This window comes from Symsagittifera roscoffensis, chromosome 4 (assembly GCF_963678635.1).
Source record: "Symsagittifera roscoffensis chromosome 4, txSymRosc1.1, whole genome shotgun sequence".
In the NCBI taxonomy this organism is placed as follows: Eukaryota; Metazoa; Xenacoelomorpha; order Acoela; family Convolutidae; genus Symsagittifera; species Symsagittifera roscoffensis.
Window position 1 is genome coordinate 16,627,568 of NC_087065.1, and position 26,007 is coordinate 16,653,574.

Genomic DNA, 26,007 nt, shown 5'->3' on the forward strand with positions numbered 1-26,007 from the left:
TTCGCTTTTGTTTTTTCGCCAGTCTTAAGAACGTTCTCTGAATCATTTTTACCAATTGTTGACTGGCCCTTAGATACTATCTCACTATGGGCACATGAGTTTTTTTTCTACTTGTCCTTAAATTAAAACTATTTTAGGACCAGACAGTGCATACCAAAAACGCGGCTTTTTGACGCAACTTCTCAAATTCTGCCAGAAATTTTTTCGCTGAACAACATCCAGAAGCTTACGTAGCTTTGAATCATCACAACCGATGCTTCCGATAAAAATCTTAAGAGCTGGGAGAAATATGCCACTAAGCTTAAGCAGGGCAAAATGATTGATGGGCTCATTGTTAAATATGCATTAACATAGGTCTCAGTGGTTTCTGAAAACTTTGTTAACTCAATTGGCAGGGTTTTGTTTCAGATTCTAACTAAGTCGAATATTTTTTTTTGGTTCACTTTAATTACAAATCAAACCTTGCTCGACGCCAAGTTTTGCTCCCAAGTTTTTATTTGGCAAGCAACGGATACAAGGTCTTGAATGCATTTCTTCACTCGATGGCTCCGAAAAAAATCATCGGAGAATTACAAATCAGGTTAAAAGATTGAATCACTGATCCAATCTCAATTGAAGGGACAGAACAAAATATTGGAGTGATGAACTCTGAGGTCATTACAAGTGTTTTTTCACAGTGTTTTTAGTTTTTTTCAAACTGACTGGACACATTTGCTGCAACTATTAACATACATGTTTGAAGTAGCTGGCATATATTTTTCATTAAATATTGTGCATTCTCACAAAAAATTCCATATGTTGCATCTTACCATTCAGCTATAAAAAATTTTACTTGCTTTTTGGAATGATTCTTTTGAAGCGAACTCTCCTTAAATTCATTTTAAATCAATTGAGTATGTGTGAACAGACATATTTTTTCTTCGTCAGGTAAGTTTTCTTCGCTGATTTTTAATACTAAATTAATTTTTGAAAACTTTATTTTTTCTATGACAAAATGGTTATCATACAATTTTCATACCTGAAAATTGTATGATTATGATAAGCATTTTTTAGTTCAAATTTTCAATCATTTTTTTTAATGGCCAGAAAGCTTCAAAAGAGGCAAGTAGACCAAAAATCTTCATTATAAATCTTTAAAACAGTTTTTAAATTTTGTATGAAAATTGTATGATAAGCATTTTCTCCATAGACGCCATATATAAAATTCTATGAAAAGTATTTTTCTGCTATGGACGTCAACCCGGGTTTATATGAGTTCAGTCTTTTTTGTGTGTTTTTGTTCATCAATGTTTTGTAAATTGAAACAGTTGACACAGTTAAGTACCCAATTAAGTACCCAACTACAAATAAAATTTTTCCTGATATACAACCTCGTAAAGTTAAAAACACCGTAAAACTGATTTTTATATCTGGTGGGGGTGGTGTTGGTGGGGGGGGGGGGGGGGTGGGGGAGTAGAAGAGCCGAGGAGCTTAAGTTTGGTGATATCATGTTGATAATATTTGAAAACGCACAATTTAAAGTAGGAGTGTATCATAATTCTTCTGCAATGATTAAATTCTGAATTATTTTTTTTACCCATAACATCAACAACAACACTTCGAACTTTCATCTCCGCCATTTTAAAGATCAGTCTGACATTGAATTGTAATTATAACTCATTACTCAATCGGATCTAGACAATCCTTGTCATCCATTGTGTCCTGTGTAATGAATGTTCCCCAATACGGAGAAGAAACAAATTGTATCTTCAATTTTTGGAAGTCCACCGTCATCACCTGCAGAAAATTTTATCAAAATGTCACCTTTTTTCAAAATCTTCCGCACAAATAGTTTGATACTCATAGTTTAGTCATTATTGTATGGGTAAAGAGCATTTAGTAACATAGATAGTCGGCGACAGCGCAATTAGCAAGAAATGTTTCGACCACATTCAATGAACTTAAAAGAAATTCACCAAAGTTCTTTTTTGAATTTAAACTAAATTTCCTATTGCTTTTTTCCAGTAAAAAAGTAATAGAATTAGTCTAGAAAAACAATATAATAGTTAAATTATTGTGCAAATTGCAAGAAAATTATACTGAGAGTTCATCGACAAATGCTTGTTATCGTAAATTTTCTTTCATTTTGTCTAAAAACGGACGAGTGCTGTTTTTTTTCTAATGTTTTGACACTGCTTTGATTTCTTGGAATCCAATTTTTATAGTGACACTACATTCGATTTCCTGTAAGTTTTCTATGATTTTATCTAGATTGTCTAAATCATTTAGATTTTTATCTAGATTTTATCTAGATTTATCTAGATAGTGTCTTTTCCAAACCTGCAACAAGGCGCGGATCCGCTGGATTTTTTTTACGTCGACAAGACTAATTTATTGATCCATCTCAGAAACTTCACATATATAACATCAAAATATCTACAAAAGTTCAACATAGAAATCTGAGAACTTGGATTTTGGCGTCGATCGGTAGTGGAAACCCATTTTTTTCTATTTTGACCTCTTCACTACGTAAAATTCTTTCTAATAATCATTTTATTCTAAATCGTAACCAAAACTTTAGTGATCGCAGCAAAAAAGTATTTAAAAAAATCTTGCTGACATTTGCAAAAAATTTTTTAATTTTTTTGTCTGAAAAAAGGTTTTTGGCAGCTCGAAAAAGCAATTTGGTCTACAAAACAAAAAGTCGACAAAAATCAAATGTTTTTTAAACGTACACTAAACCAACCTCATCATGAAAGCCTATCCGGGTTGACAATTCACTCACCTGCATCAGGTAGTTCACGGCACCATTACCCGTTAGTTGCTCTCTCACGAGCTGAATGTCAACAAACCCACGGTCGAATCCCTCCTCTCTCAACACCCTGTTGGCCGACAACCTTTGGGTATAATTCAGTTCTGTCGGATGACTCCATCCTCCTATTAATTGTGTATAGCTACAGTGATCATTAGCCGAACCAATCGATACATGAAATAAAGCCGAAGTTATGAATGCTATAACTAGTTTCATTTTTACTTTTGTAAATATACGATGGACCGTTTAGTAGCAAAAACATGCAAAAATGGGTCTTCTGTGATAATCCGCCCTAATTTTATTTTATCAGGGCAGTCTGATTTTCCATCTGTTCTCGAATTTACAAGTTTGATTTCTGAACAAAATTTGGTTATGTAAAAAAAATAAGATAAGTTTCGCCAGCATAAAGTAAGTGCAATTTTAAGGTGTATTTTAAGGCCTTTTAAGGTCCATGGAGTAGTGTTCGCTGTCAAAAATTAACAAAACTCTAAAAAAAAATTTAAAAAAATCTTTTTTAATGTTTTGAAAACCATGCCCCATACGCTATGTTTAGTACAGAAAGATAAATTTTGCATACAGCAAAGAATTAAATAAACCAAAAAGCAGGCCCAATTTTCCCGTGGAACGATTTCCAGGACCTTCTAAATCTCAGCTTACGCGCTAATACCACGAAATAAATCGCGCAATAATTATGCCAATTGGTCCAAGCTGGCAGTTTGTAAACTCGCATAACTTTTTAAAAAAATCACGAAATATACATATTTTTAAATTTAAGCTCCGTACAAAATACTTGTCAGCTGATAGAAAATTTTTAGTATGAGACTGCTAGTTTGGGTAGAAATTTTATATTGATAATCTAAACTAATTTTTGTTACTGATTTTTTTTTCTCATTTAAGATTAGAAATATACAATTTCTACAGGAGTAAATTAAAATCAGTTCATTGCCCATGTGCAACGAGATAAACGTTGATTTTACATGTTTCGATTTTACACAATGGTTGTAGCAATACAATGCAAGTTTACCTTTGTTGTTATAAGAAGTGTTTTTTGCAATAGATTGGTGAAACAAAAAAGACTCAAAACAAGATTTTAGCTAAAAAATAATCTAAGTTAAGCTAATCTCTGGTTAAAATTGGCCAAAAAAATTCAATTTTTTTTGAAACATCCGTGCTTCAGAAATTCAAAAAAAATTATGGCCGGATTTTTAGGTTACAAAAATATTTTTGCCAGAAATAAAGAACTTTGTTCGGAACGGGATAGAGAGTCGAAATTTTCCTGGAGAAGCAAAGACACCTCGAATATCACAAACATGCTTCAGAACAACAAAGTGGATTGGAAAGCAGCCCAAAAAGTTCATTCCAATCACAGTGTCCAACGAAAAACACAATTGAGAAGTTTTGATTTACAATTAATTGCAAATTACAGCAAACGAAGAAGAAATGAAATTTCAGAACTGTATTTTTTGTCAGAGCCAATAAACACAAATTTTTGATTTTGTTTTGAAAAAAATTGCTCTGCGGACTGTTATTTTTTTTTGAAAAATGGCGTCGTTCAGTGTTAAAAAAGAGACTAAGATCAATTAGGCCATTTCAAAAATCGAGAAAAAGTCAGCCAATCTTGAATTTTTTTTTACAACTAGTGCAACCACGCATGCGTTTTCAAGCGTTAACAATCGATTGCATTGTTGATTTGCACCAGGTTTTCTAAAATTGAGGATAAAACTACTCTAATCCAACAATCATTGAATATAATCTCTCTTTTTCATATCATAAAATTTTATTTTATCAATACTTTCAATAGATTATAACAGATTAAAAGTCCATCTGTTAATTTATTACAGCTATAATTGAATATGATTGGTTAATTTCATATCAATTTCCACCTTTTGTTGTGCACAAAATTCCATTATAAATGATTATAATGGGTTATAAACACCTTCATTGGCTATTTCGTTTGAGCTTTGCACTAAAAAGTCTAAAAATTATGCATTTTCAAAGAAATTGGTTCTTGTGAAAATTTTGAAAATCAGCAGTTTTCAAATCAGTTTCAATTTACTACGTTTTTTTATTCTAATTTTCTTAGCTAAGTTTTGTTCATGATAAAAATTTTACCACCAAAAAACGAGCCAATTGGTTAAGCTCGGAGATGATTTTGTTTTGCCTACCGCGGTAATGTTTCAACTAACATGAAGAGAAAATCACAAAACTTTTTGGTATGACAATTTTTTGACAAAATAATCTGAAACAATTGATTTAAAGATTTTAAAGAGGTTTTTTAAAGATTATGAAACTATGAAAGGTTATTATGAGGTTATAATGATCATAAAAATTTAAGTTCTTTGGAAAAAACGATGATTAATATCGATAAAAAATCTTAGAAAAAACTGAATTGGATAATTAAATCACTTTAGATTGTCAAAAAATCTGCATGTAAATCCTTTATAATCAATAATTTAAGTATATGCTTGAATGCGGAACACTAGAATTAACATTCAGGTTCTAATTCATTATTTTATGCGCGTGATATGTGCACTAGCAGATTTACAAAATTTCTATGTTTTCTAATTTTTTTCTCAATTGAGTTTTGTTCATGATGCACGTTTTTTATTACCAAAATACAAGCTCATCATTTATGTTCGAAGAATAATTTGTAGGAGTCAATCTTTCAACTAACATGAAAAGAACACCACACAATTTTTTGGTGTGACAGTTTTTTGGCAGAATAAATTAAAACAATTGCTTTTAAAGAGTTTAAGGAGGTTTTTATTAAGGATTACGAAATTGTATAAGATTGTTATGAGATTATAATGACCATAAAATGTTAAGTTCTTAAGAAAAAATGTTTATTAACATCGATAAAAAATCTTATAAAAAACTAAATTGGATAATTGAAATCACTTTAGATTGTCAAAAAATCTGCATCCAAATCCTTTATAATCGATAATTGTAACGAAAGTAACGGAATATTTGTGCTCGGGGTGGGTTTTTTTTTCTTCAGACAAATTTCGACTTTTTAACTAGCTTTTTTTATATATCATTCGAAAGGTATTGTTGTCTTAAGCTCATATTTGAAAAGATATTTTACCTATGACCATTTTTTGTAAAATTGCGGGGGTTTAAAGATTGCCATTTTGGCTAAACTGGGACAACTAACGCGCGATATATTTCGCGCTATTAACGCGTAAGCGGAGAGTCAATCCCTCTTAGAAATCGTTCCAAATTGGTTGAAAGAAACTTATTTGCCGTAATTGACTTGTTACAAGGAGCAAATTCTATCCTTTTGTATTTTATATGGCGAATGGGGGGATTATTTTCATAAAAAGTTTCAATTTTTGAAACATTTTTTTTTTCATTTTGTTTCATTTCAAATTTTTTTTAAATGTTATTACTGCTCCATAAACCTTAAAAGGCAGTCGGAACATTCAACGCTTTGCCTTGATACTAGCAGTTTTGTTTAAGTATATGCTTGAATGCGGAACACTAGAATTCATATTGAAATTCTAGTTCATACTTTTATGCGCGTGATATATGCACTAGTAGATCGAAAAAAAAACGAGATAATTTGGAAGATGGTATTTGAAAACTTGCCATTGATTTTTAGTGTTCACTGATTTTTTGTTTAAACGATAGTCAAATCATCATCGACTAGCTGGTTTAAGGTTGAATTTGTTGACATGGAGCTAATTTTGTTTATATTAGAAAAACAAGTAAATTGTTAGGTGTAATGCGGAAAATTCTATTCAATGTGGACACTTTTTTTCATTGTACAACTAAGCGCAAAAAAATATGCAAATTACAAGTTATTTGCTGCGTATCTAAAAAAAATTTTTTTGGAAATCAGGAGTACTTTAAAACAAATTTCAACAAATTTATCTTCTGTTTTCTAGTTCAAATAAACAGAATTTTCGAGCACTTTGGAAACACAATGAAGAATTTTTGTTGCAAAGAAACTTCTGCGCAGCAGGCAAGTTTTCAGGAAACCAAAAATTTCAAGGATAACATGAAAAGAAATAGTTAAAACTGATGGAATTCTTGAACGATGAGTTGAGTTAAATATCTGAGACAAGGCAAATTTACCCCTAAATTGGCCCTTGAATTGGAATTCATTTTGTCTGGCTACAAAACATCAAAATTTGGGTAGTTATTAATGGACAAATAATGAGCAGTAGACTCTTCTAGGAGTTGCCCTGGATAAATCTATATCAAAAACCCGCGATTGGATTTTGAAGAAGCAAAAAAATTGAATCTGCAGAACTTTTTCATCTTTAATATTCTAAACTAAAATTGATCAGCCAAAGCTTTGATTTTTCAAACTTGAAGAAATTTTTTTAAAAAATCATGAGACAACTTTTGTATCTTTCATTTAAATTTTTCTTGTTAAATCGAAAAAAGGCGACTCGTTCATTTTGCTCACAATTTTTTGTGAAAATTTTTCAGATTTAATCGAAACAACAGTATAACAACCAGAAGCTTTCTATCAGTTTTGTACACTACTAAATAAGTAAAACAAGTGAAAAAAAAACAGTGTACTTGAGCTCAATTAAGGACATACGAGCAAAACTTTCCAAACACGAGATAGTTTCCCCGTGTTTTACTTATTTTCATAGCTACTTTAAAAACTATGATCTTCAAGCAGGAAAAATACCCAATATCAACAACTTAACAAGTTTTTATTATTAGTAAGGGTTTTGATCGAAGTCGGGTAATGATCTAGGATAACAAGATAAGCAAAAACCTTGATAATTTAATGGTAAAATGGGTCAATCCGCCACTTATTTAAGGTTACTATTTTTCAGATAATTGATTGGAAAATAACAGTGAACAGAAAAAATGTAGTTTTTGTCAGACTTCTCCTGAGGTGCCAGATGAATTTCCCTCTCTTGCCATGTCAGCCAACACATACTTCAATCAGTTAGTCATTTATCTTTGATGAACCTACTTGCTCATACATTCAGCGCTTGAGTGCATTCACTACTTGCTAAATACTGCTTCGGCGCACAGACAAATTGGCCTAAGACAATTCAGCCAATTTGAAATTCAGACAATTCAGCCAAAAGTATACAGACAATTCAGCCTGAGATAGTTCAGCTTGAGACAATTCAGCCAGTTTTACAAAACGCTAGATTCGAAAGAAAAAATCGAAGTTGAAGGTATTTCTCGGTTTAAGGTCACCGGTGGGCGCGGGGATAATCGGCTCTAAGTTTCGTATAGAGTCCTACGCTCTGTTGACAAGCTCGCAACACGTTGGCGCGACTGCGGTTGTCCTAATTACTGACTGAATTGTCTATGGCTGAGTTGTCTGCATACTTTTGTCTGAATTGTCTGAATATCAAATCGGCTGACATGTCTTTGGCCGAATGGTCTGGACGCGACTGCTTCATGCGCTACAACTTATTACATTGTTTATTAGCACTTTTAAAAAATGATAGGTTATTTTAGCTTCTAAATCTTCCAAAAGATATTAGATTATTTTTTAGCTAATTATTTCAAAACGCAATGATTTAACAAAAGTTTTTCATTTGTCAGTTTTTTTTGCAGGTTTTCTAGTCGCAAAGACGCTTTTATACTTTGAAAAAATCTTCTGAGAAAACTGGTTTTGGAAAACATTACAAATTTGAAACATTTGTGATCTTGAAAGGCATGGATGTGATTTATTTATGGATTTTACTGAACGGTTCGTTTTTGTTTATGAATCACATTTCCCTTTATCCTAGCCTAAAAAGTTACATACAACATTTCCCGTATTTCAAGGCTAAGTCTTTAATGTTTCAACTGCCGCTAAGCGATCTCGAACACTTTTTTGTTTGCCTGTCGATACAAAAGTAACGGAATATTTGTGCTCGGGGTGGGTTTTTTTTTCTTCAGACAAATTTCGACTTTTTAACTAGCCATTTTTGACGGAATTTTTTTTATATCATTCGAAAGGTATTGTTGTCCTGAGCTCAAATTTGAAAAGATATTTTACCATTTATCTTTTTCGTTAAATTACGGGGGTTTAAAGATTGTCATTTTGGCCAATTTGGGACAATTAACGCGCGATATATTTTGCGCTATTATCGCGTAAGCTGAGAGTTAATACGTCTTAGAAATCGTTCCAAATTGCCTGAATGAAGCTGATTTGCCATAAGTGATTTGTTACAAGGGGCAAAATTTATCCTTTTGTAATTTTGTATGGCGTGTGGTGGGTTGGTTTTCATAAAAAATTTCAAATTTCAAAAAAAAAAATTCATTTTGTTTTAGTTCCTTTAATTTTATACTGTTATAACTGCTCCATTAGCCTTAAAAGTCAGTCGGAACATTCAGGGTTTCGCCCTGATTCGAGGAGTCTTGTTTTATTTATTAGAACAACTTATTCAATAACTTAATTCAGATGTCAACTGATTATGATTCACTCCACAGTCAATGACTTAGGACTGGTATCAATTTCATAACTTCAAGGGTAAAACTAACTTGGTATGCCGTTCATCATAAGAATACTTAAGACACGTATTGGGTATATGACTTTGGCTTAATGGAGAGTACTAGACCTGACGAATATTTGTCACACAGCTATGAGCTTTGTAGACAATGAATATTTAAGGTCCAAACTCAATTGCATTTTACACAAAAAGTTATGCTTTCAGAACAAATTTTCACCAAGAAAGTTGCATATTCGGTTTGCTATCATATTTGCATTGTGCTAATGTAACAGAATGGTTTGTTGACGTAATATGTTTTTCTCATCGAGCATTCATTTTGTTTTTTTCCGACTTTCGTAACGAAAGTAACGAAATATTTGTGCTCGGGTGGGTTTTTTCTTCAGACAAATTTCGACTTTTTAAACTAGCCATTTTTGACGGAACTTTTTCATATCATTCGAAAGATATTGATATTGTTTTCCTGAGCTTAAATTTGAAAGGATATCTTACCTGTGATCCTTTTTGTAAAGGTATGGGGGTTTAAAGATTGCCATTTTGGTCAATTTGGGACAAAATTAATTCGCGATATATTTCGCGCTTCAACGCGTAACTGGAGATTTAATCTATCTAAGAAACCGTTCCAAATTGCTTGAACGCAATTAATTGCCATAATTGATTTGTTACTGAGAGCAACATCTATTACTTTGTACTTAATACGGTGTGGGGAAAATAATTTCACAAAAAATCTCATATGTTGATAAAAAATCATTTTACCTGTTAATTTTTAACTTTTTCATGTATTTAACTTTTTCGTGTTATTTTTTTAAATTTTAATATTTAGTTTTTTCTTGTTATTACTGCTCCATAGACCTTAAAAGGCAGTCGGAACCTTCAGGGCTTCGCACTGATACGAGCAGTCTTGTTTTTCTAACAACCATATGTTTTGCATACAGCCTTCCTGGATTGAAGCAGATATTCCAAACTAACTTGACTTAACTTATTGCGATCGACCAAATCGCAGCTAGTTAGAACAAGGGGTCTTTCTGACTGTTGCTAAGACTTTCCTATTCTTATTCAACAGACAAAGTTTCTTTCACTCGTAAATAGGTATATTATTTCAAATATAGAGGACGCACGTCAATTTTATATCAAGAGCCATTGGGGTATGGATTGATAGTTATCGAGATAGAGATTTGAGATTTTGGTTATTAGGATGGTTGGGGGTCTCAGTATGAGAGTGGTTGTGAGATTTGAGATTTTGAGAAAGTGATATTTGGTATATTTTCGCTTGGCTTATATACTGTAGATTTTGATATTTTCAACATTCCATCTGTTGGTTAAACCAATCAGAAAGAGACAGCATATGCTGTAATGTTTGCTTTTGGTGATATTTTATCAACCGAGCAAACACATAACTTCAAGCTAGCATATGGTATAAGTTTAAAAATTATGTTTCTGATTTCAAGTCAGAACATGTGGTAAAAGTTTAAGAATTGTGTTTCTGATTTTAATTCAGAACATCCAACCATCTTATAGGGTGATTGTTAAACGGTAATACCCGTTGACAAAAAATTTAAAAGCATAATATAATTTACAAAACATCAAAAAATTTGTTATAATAGAGTTTGCGTAAAGTTTTAATTCTGATTTTGATAGTTTGTTCGTAAAGTGGCGGCTTGTAGTGTAGTCGGTTGATGAATGGCTGCTTGTAGTCGGTTGAAGAATGGCTGCTTGTGTTCGGTTGAAGAATGCCTGCTTGTAGTCGGTTGAAGAATGGCTGCTTGTAGTCGGTTGAAAAATGGCTGCTTGTAGTGTATGTGCATGTAGAGTAGAGCAGTGGCGGCGGCCAAATCACAGCTGGATACTTTTGAGAAATATAACATCAAATACAATTTTTCAAATTTGGATTAGCGAATATACTTATCAGCAATACTGGACTATAATTGTAGAAGCATACATACTTTGTAAAGTGGCGGCGGCCAAATCACAGTTGGAGTGTAAAAAAAAGGACGGAGGTTAATAGATAATCTTGAAACTAATAGTTTCCTTCCACCTGGGTTTTTAGGCTCAGATATTTATTGCTGAGATCCTTATTTTTTTCCCGGAGCGCTGTTATGGTTTTCTGCATTTGGTTGATGCGATTTAAGTCGTTTATGTCGTTTAAGTCGTTTATTTCGAGGCTAAGTTTTTAATGTTTCAACTGCGGCTAAGCAATCTCGAACACTTTTTTGTTCCGACTGTCGATACGAAAGTAACGGAATATTTTTGCTCGGGGTGGGTTTTTTTTTCTTCAGACAAATTCCGACTTTTTAACAAGCCATTTTTGACGGAATTTTTTTATATCATTTGAAAGGTATTGTTGTCCTGAGCTCAAATTTGAAAAAAAATTTCACCTGTAATCTTTTTTCGTTAAGTTACGGGGGTGCAAAGATTGCCATTTTGGCCAATTTGGGACAATTAACGCGCGATACATTTTGCGCTATTATCGCGTAAGCTGAGAGTTATTACGTCTTAGAAATCGTTCCAAATTGACTGAAAGAAGCTTATTTGCCATAAGTGATTTGTTACAAGGAGCGAAATTTATCCTTTTGTAATTTATATGGCGTGTGCTGGGTTGGTTTTCATAAAAAATTTCAAATTTCAAAAAAAAAATTCATTTTGATTTAGTTCCTTTAATTTTATACTTTTATAACTGCTCCATTAGCCTTAAAAGGCAGTCGGAACATTCAAGGTTTCGCCCCGATACGAGCAGTATTGTTTTATTTAGTAGAACAACTTATTCAATAACTTGATTCAGATGTCAACTGATTATGATTCACTCCACAGTCAATGATAGGACTGGTATCAATTTCATAACTTCAATGGCAAAACTAACTTGGTATACCGTTCATCATAAGAATTTTTAAGACACGTATTGGATATATGACTTTAGCTTAAGGGAGAGTACTAGACCTGACGATTATTTGTCACACAGCTACGAGTTTTGTAGACAATGAATATTTAAGGTCCAAACTCAATTGCATTTTACACAAAAAGTTATGCTTTCAGAACAAATTTTCACCAAGAAAGTTGCATATTCGGTTTGCTTTCATATTTGCATTGTGCTAATGTAACAGGATGGTTTCTTGACGTAATCTGTTTTTCTCATCGAGCATTCATATTGTTTTTGTTCCGACTTTCCTAACGAAAGTAACGGAATATTTGTGCTCGGGTGGGTTTTTTTTCAGACAAATTTCGACTTTTTAAACTAGCCATTTTTGACGGAACTTTTTCATATCATTCGAAAGATATTGATATTGTTTTCCTGAGCTTAAATTTGAAAAGATTTTTTACCTGTAATCTTTTTTGTAAAGGTATGGGGGTTTAAAGATTGCCATTTTGGTCAATTTGGGACAAAATTAATTCGCGATATATTTCACGCTATCAACACCTAAGTGGAGATTTAATCTATCTAAGAAACCGTTCCAAATTGCTTCAACGCAGCTTAATTGCCATAATTGATTTGTTACTGAGAGCAACATCTATTACTTTGTACTTAATACGGTGTGGGGAAAATAATTTCACAAAAAATCTCATATGTTGATAAAAAATCATTTTACCTTTTAATTTTTAACTTTTTCATGTATTTAACTTTTTCGTGTTATTTTTTTAAATTTTAATATTTAGTTTTTTCTTGTTATTACTGCTCCATAGACCTTAAAAGGCAGTCGGAACCTTCAGGGCTTCGCACTGATACGAGCATTCTTGTTTTTCTAACAACCATATGTTTTGCATACAGCCTTCCTGGATTGAAGCAGATATTCCAAACTAACTTGACTTAACTTATTGCGATCGACCAAATCGCAGCTAGTTAGAACAAGGGGTCTTTCTGACTGTTGCTAAGACTTTCCTATTCTTATTCAACAGACAAAGTTTCTTTCACTCGTAAATAGGTATATTATTTCAAATATAGAGGACACACGTCAATTTTATATCAAGAGGCATTGGGGTATGGATTGATAGTTATCGAGATAGAGATTTGAGATTTTGGTTATTAGGATGGTTGGGGGTCTCAGTATGAGAGTGGTTGTGAGATTTGAGATTTTGAGAAAGTGATATTTGGTATATTTTCGCTTGGCTTATATACTGTAGATTTTGATATTTTCAACATTCCATCTGTTGGTTAAACCAATCAGAAAGAGACAGCATATGCTGTAATGTTTGCTTTTGGTGATATTTTATCAACCGAGCAAACACATAACTTCAAGCTAGCATATGGTATAAGTTTAAAAATTATGTTTCTGATTTCAAGTCAGAACATGTGGTAAAAGTTTAAGAATTGTGTTTCTGATTTTAATTCAGAACATCCAACCATCTTATAGGGTGATTGTTAAACGGTGATACCCGTTGACAAAAAATTTAAAAGCTTAATATAATTTACAAAATATCAAAAAATTTGTTTTAATAGAGTTTGCGTAAAGTTTTTATTCTGATTTTGATAGTTTGTTCGTAAAGTGGCGGCTTGTAGTGTAGTCGGTTGATGAATGGCTGCTTGTAGTCGGTTGAAGAATGGCTGCTTGTGTTCGGTTGAAGAATGCCTGCTTGTAGTCGGTTGAAGAATGGCTGCTTGTAGTCGGTTGAAGAATGGCTGCTTGTAGTGTATGTGCATGTAGAGTAGAGCAGTGACGGCGGCCAAATCACAGTTGGATACTTTTGAGAAATATAACATCAAATACAATTTTTCAAATTTGGATTAGCGAATATACTTATCAGCAATACTGGACTATAATTGTAGAAGCATACATTATTTGTAAAGTGGCGGCGGCCAAATCACAGTTGGAGTGTAAAAAAAAGGACGGAGGTTAATAGATAATCTTGAAACTAATAGTTTCCTTCCACCTGGGTTTTTAGGCTCAGATATTTATTGCTGAGATCCTTATTTTTTCCCCGGAGCGCTGTTATGGTTTTCTGCAATTGGTTGATGCGATTTAAGTCGTTTATGTCGTTTAAGTCGTTTATTTCGAGGCTAAGTCTTTAATGTTTCAACTGCGGCTAAGCGATCTCGAACACTTTTTTGTTCCGACTGTCGATACGAAAGTAACGGAATATTTGTGCTCGGGTGGGTTTTTTTTTCTTCAGACAAATTCCGACTTTTTAACAAGCCATTTTTGACGGAATTTTTTTATATCATTCGGAAGGTATTGTTGTCTTGAGCTCAAATTTGAAAAAAAAATTTCACCTGTAATCTTTTTTCGTTAAGTTACGGGGGTTTAAAGATTGTCATTTTGGCCAATTTGGGACTATTAACGCGCGATATATTTTGCGCTATTATCGCGTAAGCTGAGAGTTATTAAGTCTTAGAAATCGTTCCAAATTGGCTGAAAGAAGCTTATTTGCCATAAGTGATTTAAAACAAGGAGCGAAATTTATCCTTTTGTAATTTATATGGCGTGTGGTGGGTTGGTTTTCATAATAAATTTCAAATTTCAAAAAAAAATTTCATTTTGTTTTAGTTCCTTTAATTTTATCCTTTTATAACTGCTCCATTAGCCTTAAAAGGCAGTCGGAACATTCAGTATTTCGCCCCGATACGAGCAGTCTTGTTTTATTTATTAGAACAACTTATTCAATAACTTAATTCAGATGTCAACTGATTATGATTCACTCCACAGTCAATGACTTAGGACTGGTATCAATTTCTTAACTTCAATGGCAAAACTAACTTGGTATGCCGTTCATCATAAGAATACTTAAGACACGTATTGGGTATATGACTTTAGCTTAAGGGAGAGTACTAGACCTGACGAATATTTGTCACACAGCTATGAGCTTTGTAGACAATGAATATTTGAGGTCCAAACTCAATTGCATTTTACACAAAAAGTTATGCTTTCAGAACAAATTTTCACCAAGAAAATTGCATATTCGGTTTGCTATCATATTTGCATTGTGCTAATGTAACAGAATGGTTTGTTGACGTAACCTGTTTTTCTCATCGAGCATTCATTTTGTTTTTGTTCCGACTTTCGTAACGAAAGTAACGAAATATTTGTGCTCGGGTGGGTTTTTTTTTCAGACAAATTTCGACTTTTTAAACTAGCCATTTTTGACGGAACTTTTTCATATCATTCGAAAGATATTGATATTGTTTTCCTGAGCTTAAATTTGAAAAGATATTTTACCTGTAATCTTTTTTGTAAAGGTATGGGGATTTAAAGATTGCCCTTTTGGTCAATTTGGGACAAAATTAATTCGCGATATATTTCGCGCTATCAACGCCTAAGTGGAGATTTAATCTATCTTAGAAACCGTTCCAAATTGCTTGAACGCAGCTTAATTGCCATAATTGATTTGTTACTGAGAGCAACATCTATTACTTTGAACTTAATACGGTGTGGGGAAAATATTTTCACAAAAAATCTCATATGTTGAAAAAAATCATTTTACTTTTTAATTTTTAATTTTTTCATGTATTTAACTTTTTCGTGTTATTTTTTTAAATTTTAATATTTAGTTTTTTCTTGTTATTACTGCTCCATAGACCTTAAAAGGCAGTCGGAACCTTCAGGGCTTCGCACTGATACGAGCAGTCTTGTTTTTCTAACAACCATATGTTTTGCATACAGCCTTCCTGGATTGAAGCAGATATTCCAAACTAACTTGACTTAACTTATTGCAATCGACCAAATCGCAGCTAGTTAGAACAAGGGGTCTTTCTGAATGTTGCTAAGACTTTCCTATTCTTATTCAACAGACAAAGTTTCTTTCACTCGTAAATAGGTATATTATTTCAAATATAGAGGACACACATCAATTTTATATCAAGAGGCATTGGGGTTTGGATTGATAGTTATCGAGATAGAGGTTTGAGATTTTGGTTATTAGGATGGTTGGGGGTCTCAGTATGAGAGTGGTTGTGATATTTGAGATTTTGAGAAAGTGATTTTTGGTATATTTTCGCTTGGCTTATATACCGTAGATTTTGATATTTTCAAGATTCCATCTGTTGGTTAAACCAATCAGAAAGAGACAACATATGCTGTAATGTTTGCTTTTGGTGATATTTTATCAACCGAGCAAACACATAACTTCAAGCTAGCATATGGTATAAGTTTAAGAATTATGTTTCTGATTTCAAGTCAGAACATGTGGTAAAAGTTTAAGAATTGTGTTTCTGATTTTAATTCAGAACATCCAACCATCTTATAGGGTGATTGTTAAACGGTGATACCCGTTGACAAAAAATTTAAAAGCATAGTATAATTTACAAAACATCAAAAATTTGTTTTAATAGAGTTTGCGTAAAGTTTTTATTCTGATTTTGATAGTTTGTTTGTAAAGTGGCGGCTTGTAGTGTAGTCGGTTGATGAATGGCTACTTGTAGTCGGTTGAAGAATGACTGCTTGTAGTCGGTTGAAGAATGCCTGCTTGTAGTCGGTTGAAGAATGGCTGCTTGTAGTCGGTTGAAGAATGACTGCTTGTAGTGTATGTGCATGTAGAGTAGAGCAGTGGCCAAATCACAGCTGGATACTTTTGAGAAATATAACATCAAATACAATTTTTCAAATTTGGATTAGCGAATATACTTATCAGCAATACTGGCCTATAATTGTAGAAGCATACATATTTTGTAAAGTGGCGGCGGCCAAATCACAGTTGGAGTGTAAAAAAAGGACGGAGGTTAATAGATAATCTTGAAACTAAAAGTTTCCTTCCACCTGGGTTTTTAGGCTCAGATATTTATTGCTGAGATCCTGAATTTTTTCCCGGAGCGCTGTTATGGTTTTCTGCATTTGGTTGATGCGATTTAAGTCGTTTATGTCGTTTAAGTCGTTTTTTTCGAGGCTAAGTCTTTAATGTTTCAACTGCGGCTAAGCGATCTCGAACACTTTTTTGTTCCGACTGTCGATACGAAAGTAACGGAATATTTGTGCCCGTGGTGGGTTTTTTTTCTTCAGACAAATTTCGACTTTTTACCAAGCCATTTTTGACGGAATTTTTTTATATCATTCGAAAGGTATTGTTGTCCTGAGCTCAAATTTGAAAAAAAAATTCACCTGTAATCTTTTTTCGTTAAGTTATGGGGGTGTAAAGATTGCCATTTTGGCCAATTTGGGACAATTAACGCGCGATATATTTTGCGCTATTATCGCGTAAGCTGAGAGTTATTACGTCTTAGAAATCGTTCCAAATTGGCTGAAAGAAGCTTATTTGCCATAAGAGATTTGTTACAAGGAGCGAAATTTATCCTTTTGTAATTTATATGGCGTGTGCTGGGTTTGGTTTTCATACAAAATTTCAAATTTCAAAAAAAAAAATTTTATTTTGTTTTAGTTCCTTTAATTTTATACTTTTATAACTGCTCCATTAGCCTTAAAAGGCAGTAGGAACATTCAGTGTTTCGCCCCGATACGAGCAGTCTTGTTTTATTTATTAGAACAACTTATTCAATAACTTAATTCAGATGTCAACTGATTATGATTCACTCCACAGTCAATGACTTAGGACTGGTATCAATTTCTTAACTTCAATAGCAAAACTAACTTGGTATGCCGTTCATCATAAGAATACTTAAGACACGTATTGGGTATATGACTTTAGCTTAAGGGAGAGTACTAGACCTGACGAATATTTGTCACACAGCTATGAGCTTTGTAGACAATGAATATTTAAGGTCCAAACTCAATTGCCTTTTACACAAAAAGTTATGCTTTCAGAACAAATTTTCACCAAGAAAATTGCATTTTCGGTTTGCTATCATATTTGCATTGTGCTAATGTAACAGAATGGTTTGTTGACGTAACCTGTTTTTCTCATCGAGCATTCATTTTGTTTTTGTTCCGACTTTCGTAACGAAAGTAACGAAATATTTGTGCTCGGGTGGGTTTTTTTTTTCAGACAAATTTCGACTTTTTAAACTAGCAAATTTTGACGGAACTTTTTCATATCATTCGAAAGATATTGATATTGTTTTCCTGAGCTTAAATTTGAAAAGATGTTTTACCTGTAATCTTTTTTGTAAAGGTATGGGGGTTTAAAGATTGCCATTTTGGTCAATTTGGGACAAAATTAATTCGCGATATATTGCGCGCTATCAACACCTAAGTGGAGATTTAATCTATCTAAGAAACCGTTCCAAATTGCTTGAACGCAGCTTAATTGCCATAGTTGATTTGTTACTGAGAGCAACATCTATTACTTTGAACTTAATACGGTGTGGGGAAAAAATTTTCACAAAAAATCTCATATGTTGAAAAAAATCATTTTACTTTTTAATTTTTAACTTTTTCATGTATTTAATTTTTTCGTGTTATTTTTTTTTAATTTTAATTTTTGGTTTTTTCATGTTATTACTGCTCCATAGACCTTAAAAGGCAGTCGGAACATTCAGGGCTTTGCACTGATACGAGCAGTCTTGTTTTTCTAACAACCATATGTTTTGCATACAGCCTTCCTGGATTGAAGCAGATATTCCAAACTAACTTGACTTAACTTATTGCGATCGACCAAATCGCAGCTAGTTAGAACAAGGGGTCTTTCTGAATGTTGCTAAGACTTTCCTATTCTTATTCAACAGACAAAGTTTCTTTCACTCGTAAATAGGTATATTATTTCAAATATAGAGGACACACATCAATTTTATATCAAGAGGCATTGGGGTATAGATTGATAGTTATCGAGATAGAGATTTGAGATTTTGGCTATTAGGATGGTTGGGGGTCTCAGTATGAGAGTGGTTGTGAGATTTGAGATTTTGAGAAAGTGATATTTGGTATATTTTCGCTTGGCTTATATACCGTAGATTTTGATATTTTCAACATTCCATCTGTTGGTTAAACCAATCAGAAAGAGACAACATATGCTGTAATGTTTGCTTTTGGTGATATTTTATCAACCGAGCAAACACATAACTTCAAGCTAGCATATGGTATAAGTTTAAAAATTATGTTTCTGATTTCAAGTCAGAACATGTGGTAAAAGTTTAAGAATTGTGTTTCTGATTTTAATTCAGAACATCCAACCATCTAGTTAGAACAAGGGGTCTTTCTGAATGTTGCTAAGACTTTCCTATTCTTATTCAACAGACAAAGTTTCTTTCACTCGTAAATAGGTATATTATTTCAAGGGTGATTGTTAAACGGTAATACCCGTTGACAAAAAATTTAAAAGCTTAATATAATTTACAAAATATCAAAAAATTTGTTTTAATAGAGTTTGCGTAAAGTTTTTATTCTGATTTTGATAGTTTGTTCGTAAAGTGGCGGCTTGTAGTGTAGTCGGTTGATGAATGGCTGCTTGTAGTCGGTTGAAGAATGGCTGCTTGTGTTCGGTTGAAGAATGGCTGCTTGTAGTCGGTTGAAGAATGGCTGCTTGTAGTGTATGTGCATGTAGAGTAGAGCAGTGACGGCGGCCAAATCACAGTTGGATACTTTTGAGAAAAATAACATCAAATACAATTTTTCAAATTTGGATTAGCGAATATACTTATCAGCAATACTGGACTATAATTGTAGAAGCATACATTATTTGTAAAGTGGCGGCGGCCAAATCACAGTTGGAGTGTAAAAAAAAGGACGGAGGTTAATAGATAATCTTGAAACTAATAGTTTCCTTCCACCTGGGTTTTTAGGCTCAGATATTTATTGCTGAGATCCTTATTTTTTCCCCGGAGCGCTGTTATGGTTTTCTGCATTTGGTTGATGCGATTTAAGTCGTTTATGTCGTTTAAGTCGTTTATTTCGAGGCTAAGTCTTTAATGTTTCAACTGCGGCTAAGCGAGCTCGAACACCTTTTTGTTCCGACTGTCGATACGAAAGTAACGGAATATTTTTGCTCGGGGTGGGTTTTTTTTTTCTTCAGACAAATTCCGACTTTTTAACAAGCCAATTTTGACGGAATTTTTTTATATCATTCGAAAGGTATTGTTGTCCTGAGCTCAAATTTGAAAAAAAATTTCACCTGTAATCTTTTTTCGTTAAGTTATGGGGGTGTAAAGATTTCCATTCTGGCCAATTTGGGACAATTAACGCGCGATATATTTTGCGCTATTATCGCGTAAGCTGAGAGTTATTACGTCTTAGAAATCGTTCCAAATTGGCTGAAAGAAGCTTATTTGCCATAAGTGATTTGTTACAAGGAGCGAAATTTATCCTTTTGTAATTTATATGGCGTGTGGTGGGTTGGTTTTCATAATAAATTTCAAATTTCCAAAAAAAAAATTTCATTTTGTTTTAGTTCCTTTAATTTTATCCTTTTATAACTGCTCCATTAGCCTTAAAAGGCAGTCGGAACATTCAGTGTTTCGCCCCGATACGAGCAGTCTTGTTTTATTTATTAGAACAACTTATTCAATAACTTAATTCAGATGTCAACTGATTATGATTAACTCCACAGTCAATGACTTAGGACTGGTATCAATTTCTTAACTTCAATGGCAAAACTAACTTGGTATGCCGTTCATCATAAGAATACTTAAGACACGTATTGGGTATATGACTTTAGCTTAAGGGAGAGTACTAGACCTGACGAATATTTGTCACACAGCTATGAGCTTTGTAGACAATGAATATTTAAGGTCAAAACTCAATTGCATTTTACACAAAAAGTTATGCTTTCAGAACAAATTTTCACCAAGAAAATTGCATATTCGGTTTGCTATCATATTTGCATTGTGCTAATGTAACAGAATGGTTTGTTGACGTAACCTGTTTTTCTCATCGAGCATTCATTTTGTTTTTCTTCCGACTTTCGTAACGAAAGTAACGAAATATTTGTGCTCGGGTGGGTTTTTTTTTCAGACAATTTTCGACTTTTTAAACTAGCAAATTTTGACGGAACTTTTTCATATCATTCGAAAGATATTGATATTGTTTTCCTGAGCTTAAATTTGAAAAGATATTTTACCTGTAATCTTTTTTGTAAAGGTATGGGGGTTTAAAGATTGCCATTTTGGTCAATTTGGGACAAAATTAATTCGCGATATATTTCACGCTATCAACACCTAAGTGGAGATTTAATCTATCTAAGAAACCGTTCCAAATTGCTTGAACGCAGCTTAATTGCCATAATTGATTTGTTACTGAGAGCAACATCTATTACTTTGAACTTAATACGGTGTGGGGAAAATTATTTCACAAAAAATCTCATATGTTGAAAAAAATCATTTTACTTTTTAATTTTTAACTTTTTCATGTATTTAACTTTTTCGTGTTATTTTTTTTTAATTTTAATTTTTGGTTTTTTCATGTTATTACTGCTCCATAGACCTTAAAAGGCAGTCGGAACATTCAGGACTTTGCACTGATACGAGCAGTCTTGTTTTTCTAACAACCATATGTTTTGCATACAGCCTTCCTGGATTGAAGCAGATATTCCAAACTAACTTGACTTAACTTATTGCGATCGACCAAATCGCAGCTAGTTAGAACAAGGGGTCTTTCTGAATGTTTGCTAAGACTTTCCTATTCTTATTCAACAGACAAAGTTTCTTTCACTCGTAAATAGGTATATTATTTCAAATATAGAGGACACACATCAATTTTATATCAAGAGGCATTGGGGTATGGATTGATAGTTATCGAGATAGAGATTTGAGATTTTGGTTATTAGGATGGTTGGGGGTCTCAGTATGAGAGTGGTTGTGAGATTTGAGATTTTGAGAAAGTGATATTTGGTATATTTTCGCTTGGCTTATATACCGTAGATTTTGATATTTTCAACATTCCATCTGTTGGTTAAACCAATCAGAAAGAGACAACATAAGCTGTAATGTTTGCTTTTGGTGATATTTTATCAACCGAGCAAACACATAACTTCAAGCTAGCATATGGTATAAGTTTAAGAATTATGTTTCTGATTTCAAGTCAGAACATGTGGTAAAAGTTTAAGAATTGTGTTTCTGATTTTAATTCATAACATCCAACCATCTTATAGGGTGATTGTTAAACGGTGATACCCGTTGACAAAAAATTTATAATTATAATATAATTTACAAAACATCAAAAAATTTGTTTTAATAGAGTTTGCGTAAAGTTTTTATTCTGATTTTGAGAGTTTGTTTGTAAAGTGGCGGCTTGTAGTGTAGTCGGTTGAAGAATGGCTGCTTGTAGTGGGTTGAAGAATGCCTGCTTGTAGTCGGTTGAAGAATGGCTGCTTGTAGTCGGTTGAAGAATGGCTGCTTGTAGTGTATGTGCATGTAGAGTAGAGCAGTGGCGGCGACCAAATCACAGCTGGATACTTTTGAGAAATATAACATCAAATACAATTTTTCAAATTTGGATTAGCGAATATACTTATCAGCAATACTGGCCTATAATTGTAGAAGCATACATATTTTGTAAAGTGGCGGCGGCAAAATCACAGTTGCATTGTAAAAAAAAAGGACGGAGGTTAATAGATAATCTTGAAACTAATAGTTTCCTTCCACCTGGGTTTTTAGGCTCAGATATTTATTGCTGAGATCCTTAATTTTTTCCCGGAGCGCTGTTATGGTTTTCTGCATTTGGTTGATGCGATTTAAATCATTTGTCGTTTAACTCGTTTATTTCGAGGCTAAGTCTTTAATGTTTCAACTGCGGCTAAGCGAGCTCGAACACTTTTTTGTTCCGACTGTCGATACGAAAGTAACGGAATATTTGTGCTCGCGGTGGGTTTTTTTTCTTCAGACAAATTCCGACTTTTTAACAAGCCATTTTTGACGGAATTTTTTTATATCATTCGAAAGGTATTGTTGTCCTGAGCTCAAAATTGAAAAAAAATTTCACCTGTAATCTTTTTTCGTTAAGTTACGGGGGTGTAAAGATTGCCATTTTGGCCAATTTGGGTTAATTAACGCGCGATTAGTTTTGCGCTATTATCGCGTAAGCTGAGAGTTATTACGTCTTAGAAATCGTTCCAAATTGGCTGAAAGAAGCTTGTTTGCCATAAATGATTTGTTACAAGGAGCGAAGTTTATCCTTTTGTAATTTATATGGCGTGTGCTGGGTTTGGTTTTCATAAAAAATTTCATATTTCAAAAAAAAAAAATTTCATTTTGTTTTAGTTCCTTTAGTTTTATACTTTTATAACTGCTCCATTAGCCTTAAAAGGCAGTAGGAACATTCAGTGTTTCGCCCCGATACGAGCAGTCTTGTTTTATTTATTAGAACAACTTATTCAATAACTTAATTCAGATGTCAACTGATTATGATTCACTCCACAGTCAATGATAGGACTGGTATCAATTTCATAACTTCAATGGCAAAACTAACTTGGTATGCCGTTCATCATAAGAATACTTAAGACACGTATTGGGTATATGACTTTAGCTTAAGGGAGAGTACTAGACCTGACGAATATTTGTCACACAGCTATGAGTTTTGTAGACAATGAATATTTAAGGTCCAAACTCAATTGCATTTTACACAAAAAGTTATGCTTTCAGAACAAATTTTCACCAAGAAAGTTGCATATTCGGTTTGCTTTCATATTTGCATTGTGCTAATGTAACAGGATGGTTTCTTGACGTAATCTGTTTTTCTCATCGAGCATTCATATTGTTTTTGTTCCAATTTTCGTAACGAAAGTAACGAAATATTTGTGCTCGGTGGGTTTTTTTTTCAGACAAATTTTGACTTTTTAAACCAGCCATTTTTGACGGAACTTTTTCATATCATTCGAAAGATGTTGATATTGTTTTCCTGAGCTTAAATTTGAAAAGATTTTTTACCTGTAATCTTTTTTGTAAAGGTATGGGGGTTTAAAGATTGCCATTTTGGTCAATTTGGGACAAAATTAATTCGCGATATATTTCACGCTATCAACACCTAAGTGGAGATTTAATCTATCTAAGAAACCGTTCCAAATTGCTTCAACGCAGCTTAATTGCCATAATTGATTTGTTACTGAGAGCAACATCTATTACTTTGTACTTAATACGGTGTGGGGAAAATAATTTCACAAAAAATCTCATATGTTGATAAAAAATCATTTTACCTTTTAATTTTTAACTTTTTCATGTATTTAAGTTTTTCGTGTTATTTTTTTAAGTTTTAATATTTAGTTTTTTCTTGTTATTACTGCTCCATAGACCTTAAAAGGTAGTCGGAACCTTCAGGGCTTCGCACTGATACGAGCAGTCTTGTTTTTCTAACAACCATATATTTTGCATACAGCCTTCCTGGATTGAAGCAGATATTCCAAACTAACTTGACTTAACTTATTGCGATCGACCAAATCGCAGCTGGTTAGAACAAGGGGTCTTTCTGAATTTTGCTAAGACTTTCCTATATTTTTTCAACAGACAAAGTTTCTTTTACTCGTAAATAGGTATATTATTTCAAATATAGAGGACACACATCAGTTTTATATCAAGAGGCATTGGGGTATGGATTGATAGTTATCGGGATAGAGATTTGAGATTTTGGTTATTACGGTGTTTGGGGGTCTCAGTATGAGAGTGGTTGTGAGATTTGAGATTTTGAGAAAGTGATATTTGGTATATTTTCGCTTGGCTTATATACCGTAGATTTTGATATTTTCAAAATTCCATCTGTTGGTTAAACCAATCAGAAAGAGACAGCATATGCTGTAATTTTTGCTTTTGGTGATATTTTATCAACCGAGCAAACACATAACTTCAAGCTAGCATATGGTATAAGTTTAAGAATTATGTTTCTGATTTCAAGTCAGAACATTTGTTAAAAGTTTAAGAATTGTGTTTCTGATTTTAATTCAGAACCAAAAAACGAAGGTCGGAACAAAAAAACCAATTGTGACTAATTGAGTGCAAGTCTTGCATTAAAACTATTCACGTGCTCTTCATCTAGTTGTTCCAGACTACACTAGAAAACGGCTCATGATATTGTATCCCGAAAAACTTATATTTTTGCTCTAGTTTTATTCATAACTTTTTTTATGATTATTTTCGAAGAAAATATCATATTTCTCTATCCAGAAATGTTCATCCGGATCTGTTGAACCATAAAATTCAATTGAACCATTCAATTCAATTGAACCATCAAGTTCAATTGAACCACTCAGCTCAATTGAACCATCCAGTTCAGTTGAACCATCCAATTCAAAAAGGTTTCCATGAATTGAAATTTGTCGGGAATACGGTTCGAGCCGTTTTGTATGTTTCAGCCGTATCACTGCACAAACTTACTTACAAAATTAGTTACACCAGACTTGCGGTCAGTTTTTTGCAGGATCAACTTTCGCCAAATTCATTATCAAAAGACCTGTTTTTTTATTCATGGAAGAGTCAATTGACAGAGCTGGAGCGAGATGTTATATCAACAAAATACGATGAGAGTCAAACTAAAGAGAAGGAAGCTTTGTTATTTGACTCGATTTTAATGAATATTGGAACATGGTATGATTTATTCAGGCAACGTCATTTTCAGTTTTATGAAGGACACTACAAAAAATGCGCTCAAAAAAGGAAGCTTCTGGAGGCAAAATATAGCATGAAAATATTTGAACTTCAAAAAGGAGAAACGTGTGAAAAAAGTGACAACTTACTTCATTTTCAAGACTGGGAAAAATGGAAAGGGGGGATTGGAAGCTCCCTCCATAGAATTGCCCAATGTATTGCAGTTGGCCTACAGAAAGGCTACCCTTGTTTTGTTGACGACAGTAGCTTCGCTTACAGCAGAAAACATTTTGCAGATTTCTTTGCAAATCAACTTCCTTGTAAGAAAGCGCTGACCAAAAACAAGCGAATTGATTTCAACTCGACATTGCCCTCGGATGAATTTGCCAAGTTCTTTTTGCCAGCTGTTCCAGATGAAATCAAAAACGAACTGGAATTGTGCCATGAGGATGTTTCGGTTTGGTACACTGGGGTCATAATTTAGA

The 26,007-nt window shown here is 33.2% G+C and overlaps 1 protein-coding gene across 1 annotated transcript in view; it reads left to right on the forward strand.

The window, feature by feature from the left end:
* Positions 1-786: 786 nt before the first annotated feature.
* The window catches only part of LOC134844172 (uncharacterized), a gene marked incomplete at its 3' end in the record, with an annotated part of 41,374 nt that continues 16,153 nt past the window's right edge, over positions 787-26,007 (forward strand). The window contains 1 exon segment of the mRNA XM_063860724.1: positions 787-927.